Genomic DNA, 13,446 nt, shown 5'->3' with positions numbered 1-13,446 from the left:
AATACGTTGGTTTGAAGCAAACCATATGTCTGACAGGGGCATTTGGTTTAAGGGCATGCTATTCACTTATTCATGCAATAATGTTTATGACAACCTACAGATGGGGAAAATTTGCAGGTTTTCCAGGGAAAAACCCTGAAGTATTCAGTAACTCTTGGATAGTTTCATCAAGCTTTGAATTTTAAAAGAATAGCTGTTTTGTATTATTGTTTTTTTGTCAACTCTTACAATCAAATGGAAATTAGGTTGTAGATTGATTTCTAGTTGGATACTGAGATTTTACACTAGATTAGGCAAAACTAATTGTCGGCTTGTTTCTCATGCTAGGAATATACAAACATGATGCAGCAATGCTATTTTTTATTCTTATTTTTATGGCTCGCATGATCCGACCACCCACATACAAACAACGAAATGAGACTTTTTACTTGTAATGATAATTCTGATGGCTAGCAAGATGATGGAGATAGATTCACGGTATTTACGTTACCCTTCAGATATTATTTTATACCATGGATAGTGCACTGCCAAACCATTATTTACATTTTCTCAGAGTTTAATGTTTGTCAAAAAAGAAGGCCAACACATCTAGTCTAGATTGATGCATGTTAGGATAAGAAATGAAAACTTTTCTGTTTTTGACTGCAAGTGTTAGCTGGGTTTGGTGTTACTTTTTAGCTATGTTAATGTGGATTGTAATTTACAAATCTTGTTTCTCTTCTCTCTCAAACTTTAGGTTATTGATGTTTTGTCTTCGCCCCTGTCATACTTTTTACTGTATCATCAACAAATCATTATTTAGTTTACATTTATTTATACATCCAAGAATAAATAAATGATGATTTATTTACATACTCAGTCTTTCTGGTCTTTGTTTTGCACACCAAAATGTAGATAACGTGGTTTTCAAAAATAGGGTAGGTAGGTCGGCAGGATTTTTTCTTTTTTCAAAAATATTTTGATTTTTAAATATGCATTGTTTAGAGGTTCAGGACAATCAAACACTGGCCACATCATTTCCAGAAAAACCTATCATAGCACATAAAGGAATAAAACACAAAAGACATCCCCGTTCAAGCAAAAATCAAATGCCAAGTGATGCCGTGTGATTTTATGGGTTTTTCGTTCCTTTTTTTACTTCCGTGTTTACGCTCTAAAAAGTTTAAGGTTGGCAGGTAAAAAATAGAGCAGGTCAGATAATCGGAACAGCACAATTTTTTTTTGTTCGGCCTTACTGGGTATTTAGGATCAATATACACAAACAGTAAGGAAAGCCAACACATGATTTTCACCAGTAAGAGCTCACAGAATAAAACTTCCTTGTTTGTACAGCCGGTATTTGTATTGCTCAGTTAATGTAAATTTATGAGTTGTCATCATGGAGAAATGTTTTGTTCACATCTTACAAGTCCATGCTTACAGTAAACTTGTAAACTTTGAATTAAAGATACACTGTCACCTGCTCAAACTTTGCCACAGTTACCATGGAAAGAGAAAATCTGACCAATCACAGATTTTAAGCGGGTGGCCGCTTTTTAAAAACAGCGCCCTCATATTGGCATTGTGAATACCAAGGAACGCCACTTTGACCATATATGGGCATATTTAGATTACAGGTGATTGTATACCTTTAAAGGTGTAGTCTAAAATTGTTTTGAATGGCCTAGAATGCACCTCAGGAACAGATAATTGTACTCTCAAACTTTTCAATTCTATTCTGATCTACCTCTTGTTTGGGCTCATTTTGAAGCCCTCGGGTAAGGAAAAACTTTCACCTTCTTAGTTTTTGAAAATCGAATCATTTATTTCTCATTTAGAGGCAAACAAGGATTTTCACCATTTTGACTTTCAACTTTAGGTAAATCTTGGCTAATTTATTTCTCTTGTGCGAAAAATTTGCATGGTGACCACCGATTTTTATTCTCGATTTTGAAGGAGAATGGCTTAAATATTCGATGAGGAAAGTTTAAGCACAAGCTTTTCTTTCGAGGCGCATACTACCTTAAATGGACAAAGTCGGTCATTTTTCATAAATGGGTGACCATGCATATATTCGACCCCGGTTTTAGACAAACGAAATAAAACCATCGCGAAAATGAATTAATGGTCATGACCACTAATTCATTTTCGCGATTGTTTCATGTATTGTGTCAATCGGGGTTGAATATATAAATGGTCACCCATTCATTCAGTATCTTTCAACATGTCAAACAAAATAAGTAGTATCTTATATCAAACAAAATTCATAAAAACGGCCGACTTTGTCCCTTTAATACTTTGGACTAGGATGTAAGTGCATGCCACAACCTTGATTTGGCCATAGTCCCTCCATCCAGCGGTCCGATGGGTGGAGGGACTGTGATTTGGCATAGCACCATTGTCATCACTGGTGATTGTTGACCTTTTACAGGGTATTGTGTGAACAAGGGTAGATGGTGTTTGTATTACAGCTATGTTTGCCTCTTAAAGATGCTTGAATTTAGCAATCTTTAAATTTGCACAAATTTGCATGTTTTAAAAAAATAACAGCAGTGCAATATGAGCATCTAGTAGGTCTCTTGATTTAGAAATATTCGCACATTTGTCTTGAAAATCATCTTAAGAAATTTGATTATAGTATAAAAAGAATTGTATTTATGTGAGTTCAGCTGATAACGATCGTCATTGCTTTTAGCAACAAATACAATAGGCGTTTGTAGTGTTTTCTTCCTTCGATTTCAGCTCCCAATATCACCCGAAGTGTATATCTGTATGTACTTGTATGTTGAATGTTTGTCCACTGGAATATTTCAACTTAATAAGCCCCTTCAATAAAGTTTTTCACCTCAGTGGCGAAAATTTGCCAATGAGCTGAACGATGCAAAACCTTAACAGGTCTGTAGAGCTTGCAACGTTCAGCTTTGTTCAATTATTTTCAGCAAATTTTCAAACTCTTAAGACAAAAGTTACAAAGGCTTTTATTAGTCTTCGTAATGGGAATGTTTTCTGTGAAAGTTGCTTTAGATCTTTTTGATCATTTAATTGTTCCCATTCTGACCTATGGATATGAAATTTTGAGGAATGAAATTAATGATAACAGTAGTTATGATGTTAGCTTTTTTGTATATATTTACTTAGAGTTTCTAAGCAATCTCCAGGCAGGTATATTGTAGGTGAACATGGTAGATATCCTATCAAAATTGTCTTAGTCAAACGTATATTAAGATATATTGGCATAGTCTAGTAATTACTGATGACATTCTGGTACGTTCAGCATGTATATGTCGGCAAAATGTCATTCAAAGTGGGTTAAATTCATTCAAAACATACTAAATACTTACAGTAACAGAAATATATGGTCAGCAATTTGGGGCATTAATATTGCTGTTGAAACGGTTCAGAATAACTTGTATAAACATTATCAAAGTTCAGGGTTTATTATGATAATGAGACTCATTGGAAGGGAAATAACTTTTAAAACTAGGTTCGCAAAAGTACTTCCTAGATATAAAAAACTCAACTTGCAGAAATTTGGTCGCAAAACTTAGTATTTGTGATCACTATTTGCAAATAGAGTTGGGCAGAAGGTCAAAACCAAGAATTCCGCCTGAAAACAGATTTTGTAAGTTTTGTAAGTCTTCTGTGGAGGATGAATTTCACTATTTAATGAAATGTCCTAGATAATATAGTTGTTATACCAAAATATTTTTTCTTCAATGAAATTGCATAATCCAAGATTTGATAGTTTAAATGAAAGAGATAAGTGTTTGTACATTTAGGTTCAGATGATACGCTGTCTCTCACGAAATATATTACAAACACTTTCCCCAGCAGATACCGATATGTTTTATGCAATTTTTGGTTTTGTTCTTGCTATACTGCACTTTTACGAAGTGTATTGTTATGTACTAAAGCGTTAAATTGTTAAAGTTATTTAGTTTGGAATAAAACATGGCGAGACACCAGTGAATCGATAGTGCTTTCTTGTGACTAGGGTCCCCGAAAGACGCTTTTATTTATGTTACTCATCCTATAGGGTTTTCCGGACCAAAGCGGGGTCACAGTCACCTGTTTTCTCTTCCACTTTGCGCCTATGTGCCCCATAGACGTGTGTACACATGCCTGAGAAGAAGAAAGTCAGGAAACCAAATGGTTATTTCGTACAAGGACTATGCCACCATGTCATCTTCGATGTTCGATTTTACTGTGAAAATTAGCAAGTTCATCTATCATGTAAGATCGTCGATCGTTCCCTATCATTCTAAAAATCTGCAAAATTCATACCTGATACTTAATCTGCTTCAAAAACGCCAGTTTCGTGTGATTTTCGGCCGAATTTGACTGACACATTGACAAAACATAAGCGTGAGCAACATTCCAGTCACCTCTTCTTCTCATGTAGGCATATGTACACACGTCTATGGGGCGCATAGGTGCAGAGCGGAATAGAACACAGGTGACTGTGGTGGGGTTCCTTCATCAGTCGCCCTACTGTTATGTATCCCATCCTTAAAATAATATAAGCTTAAGTAAGACTAAATAGCAGCTGTTGATAACCGTACTGAAAACAACTTGTGAGATCCCCTTTCCATACATTGTCACTGGAACAGTGGAAATCTATGGTGTCCAATCCATGCCAAAATTACTACTTTGATTTTACAACACAACATGCCATTCCGAATTCTATTTTACAATTCAACATGCTATTTCACAACACAACATGCCATTCCGAATTCTATTTTACAATTCAACATGCTATTTTACAACACAACATGCCATTCCAATCCTATTTTACAACTCAACATGCTATTCACAACACAACATGCCATTCCAAATCCTATTTTACAACTCAACATGCTCTTCCCAATTTCATTTGACAACACATCATGCACTTCCAAATCCTATTTTACAACTCAACATGCTCTTCCCAATTTCATTTGACAACACATCATGCACTTCCAAATCCTATTTTACAACTCAACATGCTCTTCCCAATTTCATTTGACAACACATCATGCACTTCCAAATCCTATTTTACAACTCAACATGCTCTTCCCAATTTCATTTGACAACACATCATGCACTTCCAAATCCTATTTCACAATTCAACATCCCATTCTAAAGCTAGCTCTGCGGAGCAGGGCAGTGTTACTGGCTATCGAACAAGATTCAAAATGGCGGACGCGAAATGTCCCCTCGCACAGAGAGAGAAATGCGAACTTTGCACAAGTCTAAAAACGCAGCTTAGCACATTGTGTATCTAAACAAGATGAGTGTGCTCGAAAACTAGGATCGATCACGATTTTAAATTAAAATTGGCTGTTTTTGAAAAAGAAACTGCGCGTTAAAATCAGCAGTTTGTCTATTGTGCACCGTGCGTGGGAGGCTTATCGTGAAAGACAAAGATTTACTATATGGCGCATCTGATATGGATATGGTCCCATCGCATAGAGAGATGAAAGTGGGCTTTGTGTAAGTTCAAAAGCACAGCTTAGCTCATCGTGCATCTAGACAAGTTGAGCATGCTCAAACTAGGAGATCGATCACAATTTTGGGTGAAAAAAAACGATTGTTTTCGTGGTGGAGTAACCGCGTTGCAACCAGTGGTTTTGCCCACAGGCTCTCGACTCATTGCAGGCGAACCGCCAGGCGTCACTGATAGAGTTCTGAGTTTATTGTGGATGCAACGGACTGACATAGATTTGAAATTTCTTTACATGGTCGGTGAATAACAGGATTAACTTATAACTGTTACTGTGGTTTTACGACTTATCCGGACACCAAACTTGCTAATTACCCAGCAACTTCGCTGATGATATTGAGACTTTGATCAGTAATTACCAAAGCACTTTGGTAATTCACCTCAAACTTGATACTTGATCTGGCTGCAGTAACTCCATGGGTGGCAAAGTGTAAACACAGACGCTGACAGCCACAGTGCAAACAGAAACAACATACAGCAAAAAACAGGATGGTTGGACAGTCTCATATACATTACGTTTACTTTTTTGTACGTAGCATACAAGTTTTGTAGATAACATTGTAGATAAGAAGAGCCGGCTCATTTGAGTGTCTGGATAGAACACACAAGGGAATTGATAAATTACTTGTTGAGTTGATAGTAGAGACTGAAGTTAATTAGGACAGCACTCTGGCTAAACAAACCATAATACAATGTATACCTACTGATGCCAATCTGTTTTTATAGACACACAAGGATAAACAGTGGAGTGGAGTGTTACATGATTGGTATTTCACTCAAATGAGTCGGCTCTTTTATCTACAATGTTATCTATAGAACTTGTGTGGGACTTACAAAAACGTAAACGTAATGTATATGAGACTGTTCAACCATCCTGTTTTTTGCTGTAAACCAATTTGAGACATGAGTTTGCACTCGAAGTATTCAACAGTGAACAAAGTGATGAAAATGGCACAGGACAAATACAACTTGCAACCTGCCCACTGCACCAAAATATTTCTGTAACTTCAATGGACATCATGTCTGATTGAACAGTCCTACTTAAATACTTTTTCCGCTCAATTCGTGCTGATTTAGGCACAATTATTGAACACCACTCAAACTTTCAATCACTTTCCTAAATCGACTTACACCTGAAGAAATTGTAAAGGAAGCTAGAATACAGAAAAATTGTCAATCTCTCTATCTCCATGAACTGGCATTCCTCGATCACATTTATGCTGATAGACAACCATTGCTAAAAAGGCAGCAAAACTCTACAATGATTTCGAGCTAAACTGACACAGTATTTCATATCTCTGCATCAAATGAAATTGAAAACACAATCCCATCAGTGACATTTGGTAAAATTTTCACGAATCATATCTTAAATAAAAAAAGTGAAACAAAGACGTCTTGTACTTTGCCGATCAACAGCACAGTGTGAACTGTGATGTGGCATCTGCAATGCCTGCACATAAAAGCAACTCAGCTTACCTCAGTATCAAATGGTCTGCATCTTATGAAAACAACAACTGGCAGTGAAAGTTGTAATAGTCACCGGTAACAACTCTTCACAGATGAAAGGATAATTGCTTCAAACGAATGAAACTGCAGGCTTTTGAGAAAGAAAACCAATGTTGGATGCGCGGAGTGGGACTATTCTATTTAGCTGACGGAGACGGAGGGTCAATGATTATAAATAAACTGGATAACGTAGGATTTTCTCACAATACTGTAATAGGAATTCCAATGTCCCCTTGTTTTAATATAAGTAACAGTTTTGCTGCTCTGAAAAGTAATTTGACAAACTCTAACAACCCATTATACTCTTCTCACCTCACCGTAGTTGAGTTTTACATGTAACACGGATGAACAGCACACATGTACATATGTTGGTTGTACTGAGGAATGCTGTTCAGTGGAATGCCAGCCCCTGGTCACAAATTAGTTTATGGCACCAGTATGATACTTATCAGTGCATTTGTATACACATTGTGTACCCCATGGAGCACTCATACAGCCAGATCAAGTATCAAGTTGAGGTGAATTACCAAAGTGCTTTGGTAATTACCGATCAAAGTCTCAATATCATCAGCGAAGTTGCTGGGTAATTAGCAAGTTTGGTGTCCGGATAAGTTGTAAAACAACAGTAATAGGACACAACTGGTATTCACACTCTGACTGGCCTTTCAGTAACAACTCTGATTTATGGGAGAGAATAGGCCATGCTAATTATATGAACCAAGGATGACCTTACTCCATTTATAGCTGTTATGTTTAATAGGCTAACTTTTCGCTGGTTTTGTTTTATGTGTCTTCTGCAGTTTCTTGTTCTACTCCCTGAAGCGTAATGAAAAGTCCATTCCTTATTCAATACAGCCAAACGGCTGACTGTGAGTGCTGGCCTAATTTAACAATATCCGAATCCCTGGGCTTCACATACTAGTGCATTCGACACAGGTGATATTAGGAACCACAAAACGATCCTTCTCAGGACCATAGGCACCACCTTAGTTGGTAGCGCTTTTAGTGTAGTAGAAAGAGACACTAAAAACGCTATCAACTAAAGGTGTTGCCTGTGCTATGGACCACCACATACACCAAACCATACCGTAAACCGTGTAACTTTCGTTCATTCACTGGGTGCATGTGCTTTGTGTTGGTAATCTTTTCCTAGTGTATTGTCCGCGAGTTAATTTGTTTAGGAGGTTGTTAGCAATAACGATCAGTAACGAGCATTGATGAGCAATAACGAGTTAAGGTAAAGGACGACGAATTCGGACGCGCACACGCTTTAGAACGTTTCTGCGCAGATTTAACTCCAGCCTGCCGCAAATGGGTTATTTTGTAGCGCATGTATTTAACATCACCTGTCATTGTTGAAATTGCGCTTTTACCTAATTTTTTGACCCAGTGTCTTAGAAATACATGTGACCTATAACCTTGTCATATTTTGACCCCCTAGGAAGCTGGTTTTTATTCAATATGAGTGAAAAATTAACATTTCTCTCCCATTTATATGGCGCAAATTACCCGTTCACCTGGAGATATTGTAAAAAGTAGCGTGGTGACACCCTTTTATTAAAAGTGTAAACTAAATGGTATTATGTCAGGAGTTTATTCGCCAAGTTTGGTCAAAATGACACCATTCAAAGCGACAGGAAGAAAGTTCGAAAATTATGTAGTGATATAATTTCGATATCGTCATTTTGTAATCGATACTTCTGTTAAAATTTCTTCACAAACATCATGAAAACTATACATTCGATAGATATGGATCTTAAGTCTTGGTATTTATTAAAATTAACTCATTTGCTAAGCGTTTTATAATTGCTTTCTTTAATTTAAGTGAATTATATCATTTTTATTTATTTCTAACGACGCCATTTTAACGTCCGTTTCCATGGAAACAAGTGTGGTGACCCCCATTTTTTATTTCATTTTTGCACTTGCACAACTTCCAAGAATATTTGTGCAAAGTTTCAAGAAAATGACACCACAACTTAATTTTGACGTAATTCGTAGTACTTCACCTTAAAACTAGATCGAACGCGACAATAACGGGCAATAATGAGCCAAACAATATGATCTGTCGATAAACAGGAAAAATTAACTTGGAACCTGCTATATCCCGCCAATATCGGAAATCCCGTCCTCTACGACGTGTTCAGTAGTTACCAAAAACGAGCGGCACCATGGAATAAGACACCAAACACGATTGGAATTAATTTGGGAAAATTGGATGGTGAAGCAATGCCGGTTTAATCTGCAAATGTAACTTTTCTACTGTTCTTTATAAGATTTTAAAAAGTAATTTGTAACATTGCAACATTCAGCTACTGGGCACCTTACAATTTTGAGAAATTTGGAAGATGATGAAGGTCCAATTATCCTAAATTAATTCCAATCGTGTTACCATTAACCATAAGTCACAATAAATAACGAACAAGAACTTGCCAGAACTATCTGGAAAAAGGAATCATCAGCGTTAAATAGGCACTCCCACTTGGTAACATTTTTAAAATACATTTTTATGATGCCAACGGTCGATATTTGACATGGCGATTGCGCGCGGATCGCTAGATATCGATAAAAACATGTCCTCAAAAAAGTTAAAGTTTGAATTCCGGTGGCCCACCTGAATTCAGCTTCCGAACATAGAACGTTCAGCACTTGGGCCATTGTCAACTAAGCTATGGAGTACGAGTCTACGCTGACGCTGCTGTACGCCACAGCAATACCACTCGCGTCGGTGATCGGTGATGTCCCATGGGAGATAGCCGAGTCTTACTGATTCCGCAAAAAAAAGAAAAACAAAGTTTGCTGATTCCACAAGAATTCGCATATGGACTAGCACAGATACGTGCGGTTGATACATAGTGGCCGCCGCGTGGCATGCGCGCATACCACACGCGGCGGCCGCTATGTATCGAACCACGCGTAACTGTGTGGCAGACGACAAAATGTAGTCATCAGAGGCAACTAATATTTTACACGTAAAAACTGATATCTATGTGGTATTGTCTAAAAATATAATACAACTAATAGAGAATAATGAAAATGACAAAAACTAAGGAGAAGTTTTTAAAAAGAATTACCTGAGGTAAGGGCATTGATCATGATGTATATGAAGTCATCGCAGTAGGAGGTAAATTAATTGCGTCATTCGAACGTTTTTGGACGCCCCAGAATATCGTCAATCAGCACAACAACACATTTTTGGGGGATTTCGGGTCATAACCAGAAATGATCGTAAAACTTCGGGATGTGAAAAATATGTTCGGGAAATGACATGTTTTATCGATATCTCGCTATCCGCGCGGAGTCGCCACGTCAAATATCGACCGTTGCCATTAAAAAAATATGTTTTAAAAACGTAACCAAGTGGGAGTGCCTCTTTAAGGATAACTAATAAAAATATGATACTTGAATCAAAACTTATTTTGCAGGAAAGTAACATTTATTTACAAAAAGTGACTTGAATAGTAGATGTGTCTGCCATCAACATGAAACGTAACGTCTACATAACTGTAAATAAGTAAAGCAAACGAAAAAATGAACAAAAAATGTTTTCAATTTCATAAGTGACAATAACATAAGAACAAAATGTCAGTAGTTTAGTGTAAACGTCAAATGAGTTAAAGGTGCATCCCTTTCCTCCAAATTTCACCAGACTCGAAAAATTTACTATAAATTCGAATTACTCAAAGGCTTATTACTCAACTTTGTTGGTGATATCTTCCTCTGTTACGTAGGTGTAGTTATTTTTGGACTTAATCTTTGATTTCATAGGTGTTTGACAATTGATACAAATGTACTTGATTCAAATAGGGTATTTGAAAGTTCAGACAACAATTATGATATTGGAATTTCAACTTAAAGTATAATTTCACTTTTCATGGTACTAGTAGTCTATAAGTTACTGTTAAATAATTTCCCTGACAAAACTTGCCATATCTCTAATATGTAAGTGATAGTAATTGTTCATTGCCCTCACAGTGAGCTTGATTTCAACTCAGAGTTGCAAAGGCAAGATGCTCATGTGACAGATAATTATATTTTTGTTCAGGTTTACAGTTAAATGACTTCAGAGTATGAAATCACGCAGCGAATCTTTTTTATCTCACAGAATATTTCTGAAGACTGAAACTGCTTTTCAAAGGAACAGATACTTATGAAAATTAAGTGACCCCATCCCCTTCTGAGCTGTTCGAAAAATACATGACCCCCCCCCCCTTTGCAGTTTTCAAATTTAAGGTGAACCCCCCCCCCCCTGGATTTTGCAGGCCAACCCCCGGCCGTAATATCTGAACACTCCTTTAGTTCAAGTCTTTGGAAACTCCAGCAGTATTAATTTCAAGACTTTTCAAGACCTTCACTGCCACGCTAGATTTATACTGTGGACTTTGTGCAACTTCAAGCCTGCAAGACAAAGGACTGTTCATTCATCCGACTGACAGACACAACGCTGAGACTGGCGCTTTGCCGTCCAAGCTGAGATAAGTAGCCTGTACACTTTTACAGTTTGTATTCTATCCCTTGACTTAGCGATTAGTTTTATTTTTGTAATAAATTCCGTTTTAAAAGGAAACTGCTGAGTTCACCCTTTTTATTCGTTTTTTATCACGTAACACATGTGATAAATTTGAATAATCATTAATTGCAGTTTCGTGACGTTTACAAACTGTGGGACTTTGTGCAACCCCGAGCCTGCAAGCCAAAGGACTGTTCATTCATCCGACTGACAGACACAACTCTGAGACTGGGGCTTTGCCGTCCCAGCTGAGATAAGTAGCCTGTACACTTTTACAGTTTGTATTCTATCCCTTGACTTAGCGATTAGTTTTATTTTTGTAATAAATTCCGTTTTAAAAGGAAACTGCCGAGTTCACCCTTTTTATTCGTTTTTTATCACGTAACACATGTGATAAATTTGAGTAATCATTAATTGCAGTTTCGTGACGTTTACAAACAGGATCAAATGATCGTTTAGGGAAGGTGCTTTAGAAACATATGCGTTCTCAGACAAGAAACACAACGTTTTCTTCAATAATATATTTTGACTCAAGTGTAGTCGCTACATACTCACAGGCATTAATACGCAAGATTCATTACAATGGACGCCTTAAACGTGATAAAATTACGGGATTCTCGGACCAAGCATAATAAATCACGGGACTTCGGGACTAGACACAACACGTCCGATTAAAAGCTTGACTGTTTACATTAACATAGATTAATAGGATAGTCCGGCTTTTATAGGGAAGGTTCGTGTTTAATTAAGTTTCACAATTTGAAGTCTTGTGTAATGAATAATCACACCCTGGTCATGACCACTCTGACCTGATTACACCATAAATCATAACACGTGACTTTTAGATAGGTGGATTTTAATATATTTAAATTTTGACTTTTACACCACCAATATGTACACCCTTAGAATTTTGAATAGTACGATTCGTAGTAAAGCAGAACACGTTTCATCAGCTTGTCTGTTCATCCTATCTTCACCACCGAAATATCCTTTCTCCTAGTGATCGAAGTTGGTATTGAAAGGTCAGTGTGAAACAATAATTTTGTGTTACAATCAAAAGTTTTAACTATAACAGTACGTTGCATCGTCAACATTTTTCTGAAATTTGCTTTAGTCGACAAGCGTTGTCCACTTCTCTGATGCTGTGACGATATCACTGCCTGCCATCAAGCATTGCTTGCAAACCATGTCATTGCTTTTCATACCGAAACAATGCAGGGAAATTTGACTCCTCCTTTTCATCAAAGAATTTTTCAAAGGAGAGTAGAAATCAAATGATAACAGTTCACAGAATTCAAGTAACACTCCAACATCATCAGATCCCAAGTCTCCATCTCTTTCTTGCAAACAGTTTGGTACATTTTCTTGTAATTATTGTAAGAAAGACGGCCATTTAATGTCAGATTGTTTCAAATTGAAGAGAAAACGTGAAGGTCAGAGTGGTCAAAGTGGATCTAAGCCCACCGGCTTTATTTCTTCATCTTCTCGATTAGAGTCTAATCATGTGTGCAACACATTTTCTGAGGTTAAACCCCTTTTATCCCCTATTAATGAGGTCAATGTCAATTATTCTCAAGATAGTATTATGGGTATTGTCGAACCATTTATTCACGATGATTTAGTATAACATTCGAGTGGTTTGTCTTTCGCTACCCCGTCAAAATTTTAAGAAATACCATGGCTTCCCAGTCTCTTTTGTTGGCAGATACCCAGACGTTTTTTCTGAAAAGTCATTTTCAGGTTCTAAAGGTCTTATGAAGGAGTTAGATTGTAATGACTACATTCCTGTTCCTCTCCATAATGTTTATTTGTCTTCGGACTTTGTTTCTGTACCTGTGACTTTAGGTATTAGGCCTGTTAAGCCTTTTGAAGGGATTCACCTTCTCCTTGGAAACGACCTTGCTGGGGACAAGGTCATTACAAATCCACTTGTGACCGCTAACCTAGTTTAGATCAGGATCCAGAGCCA

This window comes from Ptychodera flava, chromosome 4 (assembly GCF_041260155.1).
Source record: "Ptychodera flava strain L36383 chromosome 4, AS_Pfla_20210202, whole genome shotgun sequence".
Classification (NCBI taxonomy): domain Eukaryota; kingdom Metazoa; phylum Hemichordata; class Enteropneusta; family Ptychoderidae; genus Ptychodera; species Ptychodera flava.
The sequence above is the reverse complement of the archived record's forward strand: the minus strand, read 5'-3'. Positions refer to the sequence as shown.